This window comes from Juglans microcarpa x Juglans regia, unplaced genomic scaffold (assembly GCF_004785595.1).
Source record: "Juglans microcarpa x Juglans regia isolate MS1-56 unplaced genomic scaffold, Jm3101_v1.0 JmScfU0001, whole genome shotgun sequence".
Lineage (NCBI taxonomy): Eukaryota > Viridiplantae > Streptophyta > Magnoliopsida > Fagales > Juglandaceae > Juglans > Juglans microcarpa x Juglans regia.
This window is the reverse complement of record NW_024475745.1, coordinates 813,371-832,707: the sequence shown is the minus strand read 5'-3', so window position 1 is coordinate 832,707 and position 19,337 is coordinate 813,371. Positions and strand designations below refer to the sequence as shown.

Here is a 19,337-nt window from a genome sequence, read left to right as displayed (position 1 = left end):
TGCATTCTTTTAGTCATCTTAAACATTAAAAAAAATTCACAACATTATTAAAAAATACTTACTTAATCATTAAGTGAAAAAAAAAAGTGTCGGGATGTTTGTTGGGACACAAAGTATTTTCCTTCAAACAATTATGTTTATATACAAAACGGGCATTTTGGTGATCATTTTACCAAAACGATGTGGTTTTGATAAAACTAATGATCGTTTTATCAGTTCAGCCTTCCCCCCCGACTAGGACCATCGCACGCTCTCTCTCTCTCTCTCTCTCTCTCTCTCTGTGAAACCCTCTGCGATATTGAGCCTCCGCCACCATTTCTCTCCCGCCGGACGTTCAGATCATCACCTTGACAGACACAACCGACGGGCCTCTCGGTAAGTTTCTCTCTCTCCATTTTATCTCTTCTCGGCACAAAATCACGTAGATGTGGGCATCGATGTCAAGTGTAAAACTTAGGCACTGGAAATATATAACCACTTCGAGAGGGTTTAGCCTCCAATACTAAGCAAATTGACTGCAGAAAAAATGAATGCCTTTTCATTACTGGAAGTTCTTTAAATACAACGGAAATAAAAATAACAGAAATACAACATGACCAACAATTAACGGGCTAAACAACCCACAAACAATGTGGGAAATAACTACCCAAGACCCTTTCCACCATAAATCTCGGCACATTACTTTAAGACCCAGACTTGACTCAACAGAATTATAAATGACTCAATGAACATAAACTTAACTCACAACCCAATACAAATACTGACCCACAACAATAGCTAAGCGGCTAAGCCACTAAGCAAATGGCACGTGACACTTCCCTTCCCATCAGAAGACCTTGCCCACAAGGTCTGGGAAGTCTTTTGCTAAAATCGAATATTCTACCCAAGATGCTTCATCGTGTTCCAAGCCTTTCCATTTGACCAACAATTCTAAAACTGCAATGTTCCGTTTCTTCTTCAACCTGCGTTGTAAAATCTCCTCTGGTTCTGCTCGTAGGATACCTTCAGATTACTTGCAGGAATTGTGGATCCAAGGTGATTTCGACTACCTAACTTCCTCTTCAAATTCGAAACATGGAATACGGGATGGACTTGAGCTTTAGACGGCAACTCCAATTTGTAAGCAACAGTGCCGTTTTTTTCCAAAATTTGATAGGGCCTGTAAAACCTTGGGGATAACTTCAAATTGTGCCTCTGTATCACTGAATGCTGTTTGTAGGGCTGGAGACAAAGGTACACCCAATCCCCAATCTCAAAACTCCTTTCGGTTCTCTTCAAGTCAACAAATTTCTTCATTCGTTCTTGGGCCAATTGCAGGTTCCCCTTCAAAATCCTTATTATCTGGTCTCGGGACTTCATATTTTCTTCCACTGCTTGCACAAAAGTTGACCCATAAGTAAAAGGGAGCAACTTTGGAGGTGAGTATCCATATACTGCTTCAAATGGTGTTAATTTAGTTGATGTGTGAGTGTTAGTGTTGTACCACCACTCAGCTAAAGGTAGCCATTTTACCCATTCCTTCGGTCGATCACCAGTAAAACATCGTAAGTATTGCTCCACACACTTGTTCACAATCTCTGTTTGACCATCCATTTGAGGATGGTAAGATGAGCTAAATTTTAATTATGTACCTTGCAATTTAAATAGCTCCCTCCAAAAATTACTAGTGAATATTGGGTCTCGATCGGACACAATCGAACTAGGCATACCGTGCAACTTGAATATATTGGTCATGAAAACTTGGGCAATTTTAGAGGCAGTGTATGGATGAGCAATGGGTATGAAGTGGGCATATTTAGAGAGTCTATCCACTACAACTAGTATAACACTATACCCACTAGAGATAGGTAATCCTTCAATAAAGTCAAGGGAAATGTCAGTCCATATATTATCGGGGATAGGCAATGGTTGAAGGAGGCCAGCTGGATGAACATTCTCTATTTTATTCCTCTGACATACTTCGCACTCTCTGATGAATTTCAGTATATCCCTTTTCTTTCCCACCCAATAAAAGTATGCTCTAGCTCTCTACAGTGTCTTGTGAATTCCTGAATGTCCTGCTGGAGGACTACTATGAACTAGTCATAGTAGCTGGTCCTTAAGAGATGAAGAAGCCCCAACATACAGCCTATTCTTATAAAATAGGAGTCCTTCCATCATGCTATATTTCTGGAGGTCTAATTCTCCCTTCTCATAGTCTTGTAGCAGCCTTTGTAACTCAGAGTCAGTTCTATAGGATTCTTTTAGTTGTGCGGTCCAGTTGGCTGTTGGCATGGATATAGCTGCTAGTGCCCCTAGTTTCTCTTCTTCCTTCCTCGATAAAGCATCAGCTACTGAGTTTTCTTTTCCCTTTTTGTACTCCACAAAAAAATCATAGCCTAAGAGCTTAGTGAGCCATTTCTGTTGGATAGGAGTTTCAACCTTCTATTCTAGAAGATATTTGAGGCTTTGATGATCTGTTTGCACCATCAATGAGTGTCCCAACAAATATGCTCTCCATTTTTTTATAGCTAGTACAACTGCCATAAGCTCCTTTTCATAGGTTGATAGTTGTAAAACTTTCCCTTGTAAGGCTTGACTCATGTAGGCAATAGGCCTTCCTTGTTGCATCAAAACAGCCCCAATCCCATACCCCCGATGCATCACATTGAATAGTAAAGGATTTAGTAAAGTCAAGTAAAATCAAAACTGGGGGGTTAGTGATAGCCTTCTTAAGATTTTAAATGCTTCCTTGGCTAAATCTGACCAGGTAAAGGAATTTTTTTTTAAGGAGTGCCGTTAGAGGAGTAGCTATGAGACCATATCCTTTATGAACTTATGATAATACCCTGTTAATCCCAAGAACCCTGTTAGAGATTTTAGGCTATTTGGGAAATGCCAATTCAGCATGGATCTATCTTTTTGGGGTCAGCTCTAACTCCCTCTTTAGAAATCAAGTGTCCAAGGTATTCAATTTCAGAACATCCAAAACTACACTTAGATTTCTTAGCAAAGAGTTGATGCTGTTTGAGGATTAACATAACAGTTTCTAAACGGTGAAGATGTTCTTCCAAGGTTTGGCTATATACAAGGATGTCATCGAAGAAAACTAAGATGAACTTCCTCAGATATGGCTTGAAAATATCATTCATGAGGGATTGAAAGGTGGAGGGGGCATTAGTCAATCCAAAAGGCATTACCAAAAATTCATAATGCTCTTCATGAGTCCAAAAGACAGTTTTTGGAATATCTTCGGGATGGACTCTTATTTGGTGGTACCCGGATCTTAGATCAAGCTTACTAAAAATAATTGCTCCATGTAGTTCATCTAGTAGCTCATCTACTATAGGAATGGGAAATTTTACTTTAATGGTTTCCTTATTTAAAGTGCGGTAATCTACACATAGCCTCCAACTTCCATCATGTTTCCTTACTAAGAGTACTGGGGATGAGAATGGACTTTGGTTAGGTCTAATTATCCCCGATGAAAGCATTTCTTGGATCAACTTCTCTATTTCGGTTTTCTGGAAGTATGGGTACCTATAAGGCCCTATACATACAGGTTTAGTACTAGGCTATAGGTCGCTATGATGGTCATGTAATCTGGTTGATGGGAGTCCTTTTGGTTCTTCAAAAACCGCATTAAATTTAAATATCAATTCATGAAAAACAGGAGAAACATCCAAGGAAAATAGAGATTCTATTTGATTAAGAAGTTGAATCACTAAACCCCTTTTGTTTTGTTTAGATACCTTTCCAAACTTCTCCCCTTCTACCATGGATAAATCAAAGGGGGACATACCTTGCAAAATCTTTTTCTAATTGTTGACCTTAAACTCCTTTAAGAGTTTAGAGAAATCCCACAGAATTGGACCCAAAGTCCTGAGCCACTGCACACCTAGCACCACATCATAGCCTCCTAGCGTGAGAATGTAAAAATCAGTACGAAATGAGTTACCTTGCATTTGCAGTCCAACCTCCAAACACTTCCCTTGGCTGAGCAAGGTGTCTCCATTACCTACCTTAACAGCCAATCCATCTGTAGGTTCAACCCGAAGCTTGGCCTTCATAGGGATAGAAGGATCCATAAAATTATGGGTGCTTCCTGTGTCAATGAGGATAACCACCCTAATTCCATGAATTTGTCCTATGAGACGCATAGTCCTTGGGCTTGGAGAGCCCAACAAGGCATGTATGGAAATTCCATGCTCCAATTCTACTATTTCTGGATCTGATTTTGATTTGCTGCATTCCCCTTCAAAATCTACCATAGCACAGTTAGGCTTCTTTTCTTCTTCCTCACTTGAGTCTTCACATTCCATAATGAATAATCTAGCAGCCTTGCACATATGTCTCGGTCCCCATTTCTCATCACAGTTGTAGCAAAGGCCCTTCTCTCGTCGTTCCTTCATCTGTATAGGAGTTCACATCTGCACTGGTACAATGGCTTTCCTTTCTGCAACAGGTGGCAAGCTATGAGGAGGTCGGGTTGGCCCTAACCCCATCCTGTTTGACCTCCGAAATGTTGCCACATTTTCCTCCTGCATTTTTGCCAATCCATAAGTTGTAATAAGAGTTTGGGGTTAAGCATTCTCACAATGAATCTTATGTCTTCACGCAGGCCAGTTAAAAAACAACTAAGCTTATAAGGCTCAGCAAGCCCCCTCAGTTGGTTGGAGAGAGTCTCAAACTGAGTTTTGTAAGCCTCAACTGTAGTGGTTTGGCACAGCTTCATGTGCCTACATGGGGTCGTCATACACTGAAGTTCCAAACCTGGTTTGTAGTGCTCGAACAAATCCTTCCCAGCTAGTTAATCCTCCATAAGCTTCAAGATCTTGGAACCATATGAGAGCCTTCCCTTCCATGTGGAAGGAAGCTAATAAAACTCTGTGATGAGGATTTGTTTAGTGATATGTGAAGAACTGATTGGCATGATAAACCCAGCCTTGCGGGTCTTCTCCATCAAACCTTGGAAATTCAAGGCGTAAGGCTCTAGTTTGAATACCTCCATGCTCTTCAAATAAGGGATTTGTTACCTGTGAGCCCGATTCATTTCCAAAATCCTCTTGTTTTTTCCCATTACTTCTCACCAAGGCATCTACATTAGCTGCAACAGCTTGCAATTGTTGAGCTAAGCCTTCAACAGCATGTTGTAATGAATCTTGTTTCTTTTGATAAACCTCTTGAGACTGTTTGACTGAAGCCAATGACTCAAATAATTGAGAATAACGAGTGCCAGTGCCCTCTACCATGGGCCCCCTGGCTGGTATACCAATGTCAAGTGTAAAACTTAGGCACTGGTGGTATGCTGTTGCAGGCAACCAAAAATAAAACCTATACTCCTAAAAATACATATAGTAGTGCAAGGATCGTTCCCAATGAGAGTATTTAGCCTAGTTTTATGCTACATGAACAAGGATTGGGGGGGGGGGGGGAGTTTGAGTATAACGAAAACAATTTTAAGAAGAACAACTAAGAAACAATTCAAATTAAAGTATCGAAATCAATCAAAAGAACAAATCTTGGTCTAAGTCAACATCCACCATCGGAATTTTACAACTGATCATCGATGCAAATATATATTAATTCATACTTTGAATATTCACTGTTGGAATTATTTTCCTATCTCTCTTTAGTCGTAGTTAATTAGAAAACAAGCGATCTAATTAACCTTAACCACTAAATAACCTAAGACAAGCGCTAAAGGTTTAATCTAGTAGTAACCTTAAGAATTAGAGAGATCGATGAAGCTAAACAACACAAGCACAAGCGGTTGCATTTAATTTCGTCGAGCGTTCTTCCTAAGATCTAATAATTTCTGACGCAGCAAATCATCAAATCTTAGTTGCTTCACAAATTAGAGGGATCAAACAATCACAGATTTGATGTCTAATCTAGCAGTAGATTGCAACGAATAATAAACTAGTAGGCCTCCTAGTAATTAAACGAGACAATCATGAAAATAGGCATAGAAAAACATTCGATACTCAAAGCATAAATTGAACACTAACAACAAATCAGATCTCACAGTTTTATTGATTCTGAGGTTTCTGTTTCCTTCAACCAATTAACAAAGTTTAGCCACACAAAACCATCATGAAAACTGGAAGGGGGAGTTAGAGAAGAGGGGAGAGAGATGCCCTAGTATGATATTTTTTTTCCCTCTTTTACACATCCATGCCCCTTATTAGAATCCTACCAAATCTCCTAAAATATTCTAAACATTATTCTCAAATAACCATATCCAAAACTAACTTAATTAAGGGAAATATTAAAAATAAAATAGAGTCCTAATATAACTAGTAAAGTGGTGTTTTTCATCTGTAACTTTGTGCACCAGATCTCCAAAACGTCTGCAATTAAATTGCATATTTGAATTGCACGATAAAGCCGAACGTTCTGAAACGTCAGTAGTGCAGATGCATCAAATTCAAGCCCGATTTAGACCTTTATTCAGCCAATATATTTCAAAACTCAAAACATAACAGTTGTATATCTTTGTCTTGGTGTTCCATAGCATCTTTAATGAGCTCAATCGGAGCTCAGATGAGAGAGTTATGCCCAGATTACAAAGCAGTATCGAAACTGTCCAAAATCGCCCAATTAGCTTTGTTTTGCATTAAACAACTCCATTTGCTTCCTAAATAAAAATATAAGAATAATGAGTACATTTAGGCACCAAATAAGTATAAAAGACTAAACATTAAGGGAGACAAATATGACACTTTGCATTCTCATCAACTGGAAATATATAACCACTTCAAGGGGGTTTAGCCTCCAATACTAAGCAAATTGACTGCAGAAAAAATGAATGTCTTTTCATTACTGGAAGTTCTTTAAATACAACAAAAATAAAAACAACGGAAATACAACGTGACCAATAATTAAAGGGCTAAACAACCCACAAACAACATGGGAAATAACTACCCAAGACCCTTTCCACCATAAATCTCGGCACATCACTTTACCCAGACTTGACTCAACAGAATTATAAATGACTCATTAAACATAAACTTAACTCACAACCCAATACAAATACTGACCCACAACAATAGCTAAGCCACTAAGCAAATGGCATGTGACACTCGATAAGTCTTTTGTTCATGTTTTTCCTTATTTTGGTCTGTTATGCATATTTCAAGGAAGAATTTTATCAATTTCTTGGTATTTTAGGGTTGTGGTTAATAGACTGTGATTCGTGAAATGGGTTTTGCATTTCTTCATCTTGTCGTAGTTGGATTTGCAAACACAAACCATTAGATGTTTATTTTTGGTAGTTTTTTTTTATCATCAATTGTTAAAGACCCAACCATTGATCCAAAAGCCCTAGAACTGTTGGATACTAATTTGGTTTAACCCTCTGGATCATAACATTTATCTGGTATCACTATTACGAATGAAGGGATTTTTCTTTGTAAAAATAAATGAATGTGATATGTGACCATTCGAGGAGTCACTGACCTCCAGCAATACTTAGGAATTTTTTAATCTAAACTGATAACTTCATTGAACATTTGCAGAATATAAATAAACCTTTACAGGATACCACTAATTGACATGATTACAATAGCCCCACGTTCTACCAGAATGTAACCCACCTAAACTAACTGTCCCACTAACTAAGACTCAGTCAACACACTTAACGGAAAAAAAAATAAAGCTTGTGACACGGTCCGTTAACCCATCACGATTTGCCACCCCTAGGACTCCCTTCAGATTAGGATTTCAACCATCGCACATAACAATCACTTAGTAATGAATTAAATTGCGTAACAAGTCAAATAGTTCATGGGTAAGAGAGATTTTGATATGTGTTTTGTTGGGATTTCTTCCAAGTTGCTTCTCGAAAGAGTCGAAATTCTAATAATTTTTGTAGTAAAGACAGAGGTACTTGGTAAGTCAACCTTTTCAGCAAACAATATAAACTAAGTTGCAAATGTGTTCAAAATGATATTTGTTAATAACCCCAAGTGGTGAAGGTCTTGGTCTTGGTCTTGGGGAATTACTCCCTTCAAGGTCCAAGGTTCAACACCTCATGGGTGCAAACAATCATTTGGGGCCATACCCCCTAATGAACAACCAGCGATTTAACCAGTTCTGTGTAGGGATGTAACACCCCGTTCCCATATGATAGAGATGTTACTAACATTCATAACATAATGCCCGGTAAAGAGGTTCATATCTTGAAATACATCATTTATTAAAAAGCATTAAAATGTTAAAACTGAATTGACCATAATTGTCTCGAAAACTGAAGGTAAAGTAAAAGAACATAAATAATCCTATGAATGACATAAAAGAGATCTAATTCTTGTGTGAATATCACTTATTCCTTCCTAATTCTTTGTACTAAATCTACTCCTGATCATCCAGCTTTGTGTCATCATAATCACTATTTGTGAGAATTAAACATAGAAGAAAACAGGAAGACAAACAAAAATGAGTCGAATACTCAGTAAGTAGCACATCATACCATAAAATATAATTTTGCCTAGCATGGACTTAATTTCTGAAGACTCTTCACAACATACATATAACATCACAGATTCACAACCACACACGTAACATGACTTTCTAAAAACTTTACATTCATACATATATCGTCACAGATTCATATAGCATATATATATTCATCGTTAACATGAGCGGAAGCATACATAATCATGGCAAACATATAACGTGAATGCGTGATAACTTGTTTATCTTGTCTTAACATAGAGTGAAACACGCTTGAGTCCATATTACACCTAACTTGCATTACATGGAGTGAAACACGCTTGAGTCTGTGTTACACTTAACTTGTATAACATGGAGTGAAACACGCTTAGATCCGTGTTTCACTTAACTTGCATAACATAGAGTGAAATATGCTTGGGTCCGTGTTTCACTTAACTGGCATAACATGGAGTGAAACACGCTTGGGTCCGTGTTTCACTTGTGTTTCACTTAACTGGCATAATATGGAGTGAAACACGCTTGAGTCCGTGTTTCACTTAACTAGCATAACATGGAGTAAAACACGCTTGGGTCCATGTTTCACTTAACTTGTGGTTAACCACGCTTGAGTCTGTGGCACTGTAAAACTTCTTATCTTTCTTAATGTATGAGAATTTATTAGGCTTCATGAACATTTCTAACATGGCATATTCTTGTACATGGCATAGCTTAACATGACACATTCTTGTACATGGCATAGCATAACATGGCATATTCTTGTACATGGTATAGCATAACATGACATGACATAACATGGCATATTCTTGCACATGGCATAGCATAACATGGCATATTTTTGTACATGGTATAGCATAACATGACATAGCATAACATGATCTAAACATTTTATAACATTCCATGGCATACATGATCTAAGTACTAAATGAAAATGGCATACATAATCTAAGTATTACATGAACATGGTTTGCATAATCTGGCTATTCTATTACATGGCATACTTGACTTGAATTACTACATGAACATCTCATGGCTTTCATATGATTTTAGTAACATTCAATCAATCAAACAACAAATTCATTCATTCAAGCATAATCTCATATTTCATCAAAGATCGTGAAAGGATTCTAACCTTGACTTGTCTCTTAGTGTAGCGTAGATAACCATCATGCGCACATCATATTTTTATACCTAACAATAATATTCACAATACGCATGCATTTATATAATCATACTATTTACCTCTTAGCGCCGCTTCCTGACTCCCACTTTGTAGCGTGCTACCTATACGAGGCACTAATCGTCACTAACTTTCCTAGAAAGACGTGTCATAGCATTCTAAATGCTTAAAATCATATATAGAGATAATTTAATTATACTAAGATTAATACATAATAATATCATTCAAAACTCATAACATATTCCTTGACTTCTATTAAAATTATAACTTAATAATTTTATAAAAATCCAGTTAAAAGTCAATTGGAATATTAACTAAATAATAGGCTCCAAAAATAGTTTACGAAAAAAGATACTTTAAGATTATGCTTTAAATTCCTTAAATATTTCTGGTAAAAATAAGTCTATGCCTCATATATATATTCAATTAAAAGCTGAGCCCATTAAAACGACGTACTAGAGTGTTTTATGAAAATAAACCCAGCACAACCTACTATATTATATAAAACACGTCCAACAAGACTCAGCTTAATAGGAGGGCATTTTAGGAAAACAAGCATACTGGGCAGGGGCATTTTGGAAAGGTTGAAGGTAAAGGAAGTAAAAGAAAATAGAGGCTTATGGGGAAGATAGATGGCTGGCCGAGGTTCACGGTGGCTAGGAGTGGTCAGCGTCGTACTGGGCTTCTCTGGGTGGTGGGGCGGCACAAGAGAGAGAATGAGTGAGAGAGAGTTTAGAGAGAAAACTACTTAGCCGAGAATAACAGAGAGAGGAGGGAGAAAGATTCCGGCATGGACTTGCCGAAAGGAGTGCGAGGCGAAGGGAGGTGCCTGGTCGGCGGGTTCTATGGCTGCCGTGAGGTGATCCAACTCTTCTAATGGTCGACGGAGGGCTGAGTAGAAAACATCATCACTTCTAGTATTCACGATGGAGAGAGAACAATGGAAAATGAGCTGAGAGGCGTCGACGCACGTCGTGGAGGAAGGAGAGCTTACCATCGGCGTGCTCTGTGGTAGTTTCCGACGAGGTGGCTAACTTGGTATGAAGAGTAGTGCTAGGGTGGCTATTGGGAAGTGGTTTTCTCTGTCTGCCGAGGCTGCTATGGTGGCTAGTGTGTGAAAGTTTCATGGTTCTTGCTAAGGGTCTTGTGGGTTTTATAGATGAAGGGTAGGAAGCTATCCTGAGTGATCTGGAGGGGTTTGAGTTTGACTAAACTTTGGAAAACTACTCCCACAAGGAAATGAGCACTAAGAGGATATTAGAGTTTTGAAGTGTTTGAGTTAGAGATAATTTCAAATCAGGAAACTCCTAGACCAAACAGAAAGATAAAAGAGGCGTATAGTTTAACAGTAGAGAAATCCTATTCAAAACAAATTACTACCTCAAAACATATCTAATAAAATAATAACAATAAAATAGTAGTAGTAGTAATAATAATAATAATAATAATAACAATAAAATCACACTTTTGGGGTATGGGTGTTATAATATTGTGATACCCTCATATGATATGGATAAGGGTGATGGTGTATGAGATCCCACATTACTTGGGAATGAGAAGTTCTTGCTCTTTATAAGTTTCCAATGGGGCTCCAATTGTATTATTAACTAGTCTTTTTAGAGTATAGGTCATGTGGTTTGGGTCTTCCATTGGGGCGTTACAAATGTATCAGAGACTATCCCAACCAGAAATGTTGGACTTGAGCCGTGCCACCTACAATAGACAGACCCGATGAGGATGTCGGGAATTTAAGGGGGGTAGATTGTGATACCCCCATATGATATGGATAGGGATAGGAGGTGTATGAGATCCCACTATAACACCCCGCTCATTCCTTCTTACGTACGCTTCTTCTTTCTGACATACATTTCTTCTTTCTGACGTAAGCAAATCTGAGGATGGGATTATGCAACTGTCTACCCCTTCTCTCTAATGATTGCGAGCCTCGTCATGCATGTCGAACCCCGATGGTGTGTTTCAAAAGATATTAGGTGACTTCTAAAGCACGTCCAGTGTTTTAAATGTACTGGAAATATTTATAAGGAGGATTTCCAGTGTTATTGAACTAAATTGATTTTAAATACAACAATTATAATATTCTTGAAGAGCTCCAAAAATATTATAATTGTTGGCAATCATTTTAATATTTTAATATTATTATTAAAATGATTTCAATCATTTACAATATTATGGGATTTGAATTAATTAAATGGTTTTATCCTTTTAAATATATTAAATAAAACTTCATCATTTATTAATGATGAAAGAATATTATTTTATAAACTAAAATTAGTTTAAATAATATTCTATCTTAATTCCTCTAAGTGCTTTTAATTAAGTTAATGTTTACATATTTTCAAATCAGTATTTTAATCTCCTACAGTTAGATAGTTTTGAAGATCCCAAAACGAAGGGACTGGGTTAAATACCTAGATCCCTCTTCCTAAGACTGTTCATCGGGCCGGGTTTTTCCCCGGCCCAGTCCGGAACCCGGATACTCGAATTCTGGTTCCGGGTTCCAGCCTGGATCAAATCTGAGCCGAAATTCAGATTATAAAACCCAAACCTATACAATCCGGATGCAGGTTCCAATCCGGAACCCAAATTTATACGATTTCTAATTTATTCGCTCTGTTTTCACTCTCTCTCTCTCTCTCTCTCTCTCTCTCTCTCTCTCCTCTTCGAGTTTCTGTTTCTCACTGGCTTCATCGTCTTCTTCTCTTCTCTCTTCGTTTCGAGTTTCTCACTTATGGGTCGTGGCTCCGTCGTCTTCTTCTCTCTCTCTTTCTCTCTCGTGCTGAAACCCAATGTCCTGTCACTCTTCCTCTGCCGATCGAAGATCTGTTTCTCGTGGTTGTCATCTTCTACTTGACAAAAACCAAATTAGATTCTATGTTAGTTCTTCTTGACAAACCGAAGGTTCGTATTTACACTTCCAAATCTCTTTTTTTTTTATAACAGTGTTTTAGATCTGTAAGCATGTGGGAAAGGATTAGGGTCTGTTTTGGGTTTGTTTTTAAACGTGGGGTTTTCTTTTATTTATTTGGGTCTATTATGTCTTGTTATTTTGCTAGATCTGTTATTTTTTCTGGTCTTGGCTTGATTTCTTCGGCTGGGTTTTTGTTCTCTCTGTTATTTTTGGATTTATTTTGATGTGAATGTTTGAATAGAGTAATCTTTGTGTAGTCTTTTTATGGGTTAGATTTGGATTTGTTAGATCTGGGTTTGTGAGATCTAGATCGTGGGCATAAGTTTTAGATTATGTTGAACCCATTTTCTTATAACAGATTTGATACTAAACTCGTATAGAATTTTAGTCCTTCCATTATTACTTGAATGATATTAAAAATATGAGGTGATTGCCTCTTTAAATGGACACTGATTTCTTTGTTACATTAGTTTTCTGTAGCCCTTTCTTTCACTTGCCCAAAAGAAAATTGAAAAAAAAAACATGTTTCAAATGACGTTTATCATGATGATCTTCTATCTAATATTAGTTGCATTATTGATCATTTTGTTCTTACTAATTTATGTAGCATAGGCCCTTGCACGCTTTAATTATCTGTACTATTTCATCCTTGTATGTACTTTTATTTAAAATCATGGTAACTCTTTCAATCAATAATAGAGCTCTGTAGTATAAATTGGTAATCATTATTTTGTATTAATTTCTAGGAGGTATTATTTCTCTGTCTCTGTTTTCTGCTACAAACACTGTTGAAATTGGTAATCCTAGGTTCTTTCTTTTATATTTCTCTGTCTCTGTTTTCTCTATTCTAATTATTCACAATAATTAAAGAGTTTAAGATAGTGCTAACAATTTATATTTGGGGATTCTTTATGTTAATACATTAATTGAAAAGGCATTAAGGAATGAGCCATTGATTGTCTACGGCAATGGGCAGCAAACCAGGATCTTCCAATACGTTTCAGATCTGGTAAGTGGTAATGCTTTTTTGTAAAAAAATAATAATAATAATAATAAATAAATATCTATATATTGCAATATTCATATGGATATCCTCTTCAACATTTTTTTTAATGCTTTAACTTTCCTTTATCATATTAAACCAAACTTTTGCATATAAGAGTCTAAGAGGCATTTCCAAATCGGTGGTTTGCATTTCATAACATAGCATGAACGACAGGATAGTACATACCATTTTTGTAATGTGCATCATAAATTATTGAGAAATTTGAATATGCACCATAAATTACAAAACTAAGAGGTCATATTGCAAAATGAAGTCTTAAGTGATACGGCTTCATTGAACTTGAAATTATCCTTTCTCTCATGCCTGCCCATGAGACAATTTTCTTTGCACGGATAGATTACCAAATTTAGAATTTGCAAATTAAAGATGTTCTTCTTTTGATAGAAACAATAACGATGGCACTTCTCACCTATATGACATTTTTTATTTTTTATTTTTGTACTTTTGATTTCTGATTTCATTATGTTTGTAATTAGGTAACGTTTAAGGATCTCGATTCAGCCAAGAGAGCTTGTCAAGACTCAAAACCACTATCCTGTAATTGCTGGAAGAAGAGTAAATTGATGGAAAAATTTCTGATTTTTTGCATACAATTTGTTTAGAGTTTGATTAAAGTAATGTATGTGTTTTGTAATATTTTTAGCAAATTACTTCAAATAATGTAATATGTAGTGAGTTGTATGGCGCATGCATTTTATATGATGAATATTGATTTTTTTTTTATACATGCATTTAGTTATAAAATTAATTAATTGTTTATAGGCCTGTATTCAAGAGTTGAGTTTGCTCTGTTCCTATAAAGGCCATTAACTGATTTTAATTCTCAGCCAAATGGAGACAAAATCTTTGTAACTAATAATAAATTCGCATTTGTTAGGAAAAAAAAAAGGGTTAAAACCAGGATTCATCCGGGTTCCGGATCGGGCCTAACTTGGGATAACCCGTCCCGCGTACCGGCCTAGATTTGGAATCCGAGTTCCGGTCCGGGTCTACTCGGGTTCCCGAGTCGGAACCCGAATGAACAGCCCTACCTCTTCCTTCTCCCTCACTTTTCCCTAGCTCTCTCTCTCTCTCCTATCTCTCTCCTTCAGCTTGCACTGCACGACACCCTCGCCCGATTCCTCCATTGCCTAGCCTGGCGCCGCCGTGCGCCGGTGAGCCTGACCGCCCCTTCCACTGGCACCACCTCAAGCCGGCAACCCCCACTAGCAAACCCAGCTTCCACCTTGCAGCCGTCCTCCCCCACGCATGCACACAACCTCTCACGTACGGTTTCACCGTGCACAGCCTCTCCACAACCGTACGCAACCGCCCAAGCCACCACACTGCCACTAACAGCCTCCCCTCTCACTAGTGAGCTCCTCCCTTGGAACCGAAGCCACGGGAAGCCCCCTCTCCCCCTCTGTCGCACACACGCACGAAACCCATTTATGGTTTTCACATGGCTTCAAGGCCACCGACAGCCCCAGCGTCGCTGTGTGCCGGTCCTAGCTTCACCAAGTGCCTCCCCTGGCCACCATGGCTCCTCCCCGAGCTCCTCCAAGCTAGCTAAGCTCTCCAACCCTCTCAAGCCCTCTCTCTCTCCCACGGCTTCTCTCCACTTCAAGGCTTCGATCTACCGCCGTAGGCCACCGTGGCGCCACCCCAGCGCCACCACAAGTTCCACTGCACCTCCCTCAGCTCCTCCACTGCCAGCCATGACCAGCCAAGTCCCCCCTCCAATTTCCCCTATTGGAGACTCACGGCCTTAGCTCCTCCACGAGCCGCCGTGTCTCTGACGAGTGCCACCTTGGCACCACCACTACACCACCACTCTAGGGCCATGACCCGACCCTCCTACGCTTAGACCCGCACCTATAGCCACCTCCAATGGCCAAGGCAGCCATTGTACGTGGTTAGCCGCCACTGTACACAGCTAGATAGGCTGTGTACCGCCAGCACGAGCCCTTCCAAGACCACACTTAGCTATCCAAATGCCCAAACAGTCACCGTACATGGGTTAGCCGCCACGTACGACCCTTCCGACATCATCGGTTGTGTTGATCAGCGAGCAACGCACGGGTTATCCCGTCGATGGTATAACCCTCTATCCCTCGTTATTTATGTTAGATGTTGATTAGCTTATTAGATTGTGGACTGTGCTGTTAGTATTGTGGAGTTCGCTATATTGTGATGTGCTGTGCAGTGAAGTGTTTGGCATTCTATGTAGTGAAGTGTGAAGCGTAGTTGGGAATTATGCTGTGCAGTGTTGTGGACTGTGCTGTGTAGTGTGGTTGTGGAGTATGTGTTGTATTGGTGACGTGGCATGTGGAATGAGAACAGTATGTGCTGAGTGTACTCTGTATGTGGCGTATTGTGGGATAAGGAGAGTATATGTAAAATATACCCTCCTGGTGTATTGTGGAATAGGAAGAGTACACGTGGAGTGTACTCTGTGTGGCTAGGCGTGTGTGAAGGGACGTGGAGTGTACTCCATGTGGTGGAGTAATGCACCATATGGCGGGTATGCCATAATGGTGATGTGGTGTAGAGTGTGTGAAGGGAGTACACGTGAAGTATACTCCATGTGGTAGAGTGATGCACCATATGGTGGGTATGCCATAATGGTGATGTGGCATAGTGTGTGTGAAGGGAGTACACGTGGAGTGTACTCCATGTAGTAGAGAAATGCACCATGTGACGCGTATGCCATAATGGTGATGGGTCGTAACGTGTGTAAAGGGAGTATACGTGGAGTGTACTCCATGAGGCAGCGACACTCCTTGTGACGTGTCGCAAAGATGAGGATGTTGTGTGATTAACGGGCGTGGAACTTGATTGAGTAGTGTCGGGAACTGTGGAACAGTGTCCCAAAGTAGTTATGGCGTAGCCTGTAGTCTGAGGTGACATGTGTCACCATGATGGACTTATGGCTGTAAGTATGTGTGAAGTAACAGAACAAGTATCAGAGTAGTGCAGCGGAAGCATGACTAGGCAACGTCACGAAGTGACGTGGTTACTAACAGTCATGTTGTTGATGGGTGAGGAGTTAGCGTAGGAATAGCGCAGCGGGATCGTGACGAAATGTCATGATATGTTAGGAGTACGTAAGGAATCGTACTCGTGATGAGTTAGAAGTTGGCGTAAGAATGGCAAAGTGGGATGACAGGTGACGTGACAAGGTCACGGTGCAGCTTGGGAGTAGTCTCGAGCTACATGACGTGACATAAGGCGTGGTTGTGAACGGAGTCTTGCCATGTTAAGTGTTGGGATGAACTGTCAAAAGGGACGGGTAGCATGAAGGGTCATGCTAGCCGGGTTAAGAGAAGGTTGGTATCGAAGTATGGCCCTTGTCCCTACGAGCAGGTGATCAACATGTTATATGTTGGTCTCAGGTGATAAAAGGGTAAGGTACATGTGTAATCTGGTTAGACACATGTGCTGGACGGATTCACTATATGTAATGGGTAATCTGTCCTTAGCACAGTTACACAGTGCTTAAGCCTCAGAGTTGGCTTAGAGTCTTGTGGCTTGTATGGATGGGAATGAGGATTTAGTGTGAACTAAGGTGCATGGAGGTAGTGATGGGTGTATTATCTAGGATTGGGATACGTGATTCCATCAGTCGGAATCATGCGTCGAATGTGGTTAGTAAGAAGAGTAAGACGAAGGTCTTAGTGTCTTAATCCTAAGGTGAATCACGGGTTCACTTTAGTGGATGAGCACTCGAGGCAAGACCTTGAGTTGGAAGATGTGGTGACGGTAAGTGGTCCCCGAAGGGTTTAGCATAGTAAAGTACACGCAAGAGCATGGGATAGAAGAAGAGTGTTCCAACTTCCAAGTGATGTGTAGCTCTATTTCTAGTTTAAGTTGTTTATGCATTAGATAGAGAATGGCGTTAAGGTTATGTGTATGCATGTAGGTTGTCATCTGACACGCACATGAATGGATTGCATGATATGCAAGTAGCATGGAGTCCAGGTAAGTGTTACGTTCATACTCTTCTAGAGTCTTCTAAAATATAAAGAAACGAAACGAAACATTTTTTCTCACGATGCTTTATGAAAAGACACGAAAGACGTTTTACAAAAGAAAATGCCAAGTGTTCAAAGGTATACGTATGTACGGCCCTCCTTGGCAGCCCCTTTCTACGCAACAAAAGTATTAATTGTGCGCATGTGAATGGATGACTATACACTGTATCTATTGTATGTATTTTCTAAGAAAATCCATGAACTGATGAAAATGCATGAAAGACAAGCTTAAACTAATGCTTTTATGGATCCTACGAACCGATGCTTTCATGAGTGCTATGAGGTGATGCTTATGAATGCCATGAAAGATGACGGTTAAGCTCATGTCTTTAAATGGCATTTTCCATTAATGAACTGTTAAATGAATGATAGAACTGAAATGAACTGAAAGTTTTGAAATGAACTGAAAAAGGAAAACCGATTTTCGGGCTTACGTCCCAAACGATGTTTTTCTCATGAAATGATGTTTTCTCATTAAAAATGCCACATGAATGAATGAATGAAAAGCAAAGAAAGACATGAAAGCATGAAATGTATGAAGATACGTAACGGCCACATGAATGAATGGAAAGGGTACCAATGAATGGGCAAATTGCAATGCCAGGTAAGTAGTACTGGTAGTGCACCTAGTGTTGCCCCCATGAAAGGGATTCCCAACCCGTGGCCATGGGCGGAGTCTGGGTCCAAAGGAAGACTGCTAACCCCAACACACGGGGCGTAATAGTGTGTACTGGCCTATGAAAATGATAAGAAAGTATGGATGAATGCATGAACGCATGAATGCACAAATTCTTGAAGAAATGAAGGCACTGACGGGGGACACGTTTTACGAAAAGAAAACCCCTTTTAACAGAAAACTCCATCCAGTGATGTTTTCAAATGAACGCACGTATGCATGTATGCATGTAAGTATAGTATGTATGAATGATGAATGCATGAATGAAAACCTATGTTGTTATATTTTAACTGTATGAAGTAATGCTTACGAGTCATCGACTTATTTTAGTTTTTATGCATGTCCCTTCCCCCCCACAGAAACTGGATGATCAGGACGGACATGGCCCATGGGGAACAGTACGGAAGTTTAGGCATGAGTTTTAATTGTACAAGAGACCTTTTTATTGTAAGATTTATATTTTCCGCTGTAAACTTCTTTTATTCTCAAAGTACATTTTATTTTATAAACGTAGAGTCTTGCACCCTGGGTATGCAAGTAAAAAGTTTTAAATCGAACGGTAATTCCCGTCGTCCTTTCTAAAAACATTTTATAAAAAGTCCCATCACAAGGACGGGCGTTACACCCACATTGCTTGGGAAGAACAAGTTATTGCTCTTTATAAGGTTCCAATGGGGCTCCAATTGTATTATTGACTAGTCCTTTTGGAGTATAAGTCATGTGGTTTGGGCCTTCCATTGAGGCGTTACAAGGGAAACTTTCGAGGGTGCGGTGCATAGAACTAGAGTTTACTCTGCAGGGGTGGGTCCGAAGGGTCCTACCTTGGAGAGGTTCTTCGATATCAAAAAAAATGATATTTGTTAATATTCAAAATGGCGACTCTGCACTCTCTGCCTTGATTTCGGATTCTTAAGCCTTTTCACTGCTGTTATGTTAATTTGCCTATTTGATGCATACCTGTTATGTTAAGGAGCACAATTTTCAAATACTCGAGCAGTGGCACATCAACCTTATCAAGATAATATACACTTGAACCGCAG

The 19,337-nt window shown here is 39.2% G+C and overlaps 1 protein-coding gene across 1 annotated transcript in view; it reads left to right on the top strand.

The window, feature by feature from the left end:
* The first annotated feature begins 228 nt into the window (after positions 1–228).
* Positions 229–19,337, top strand: part of LOC121245185 (pentatricopeptide repeat-containing protein At2g15690, mitochondrial-like) — a 36,990-nt gene continuing 17,881 nt past the window's right edge. The window contains exon 1 of the mRNA XM_041143459.1: positions 229–375. The gene's annotated coding sequence lies outside the window, so the exon portion shown is untranslated. The remainder of the gene's footprint in view (positions 376–19,337) is intronic.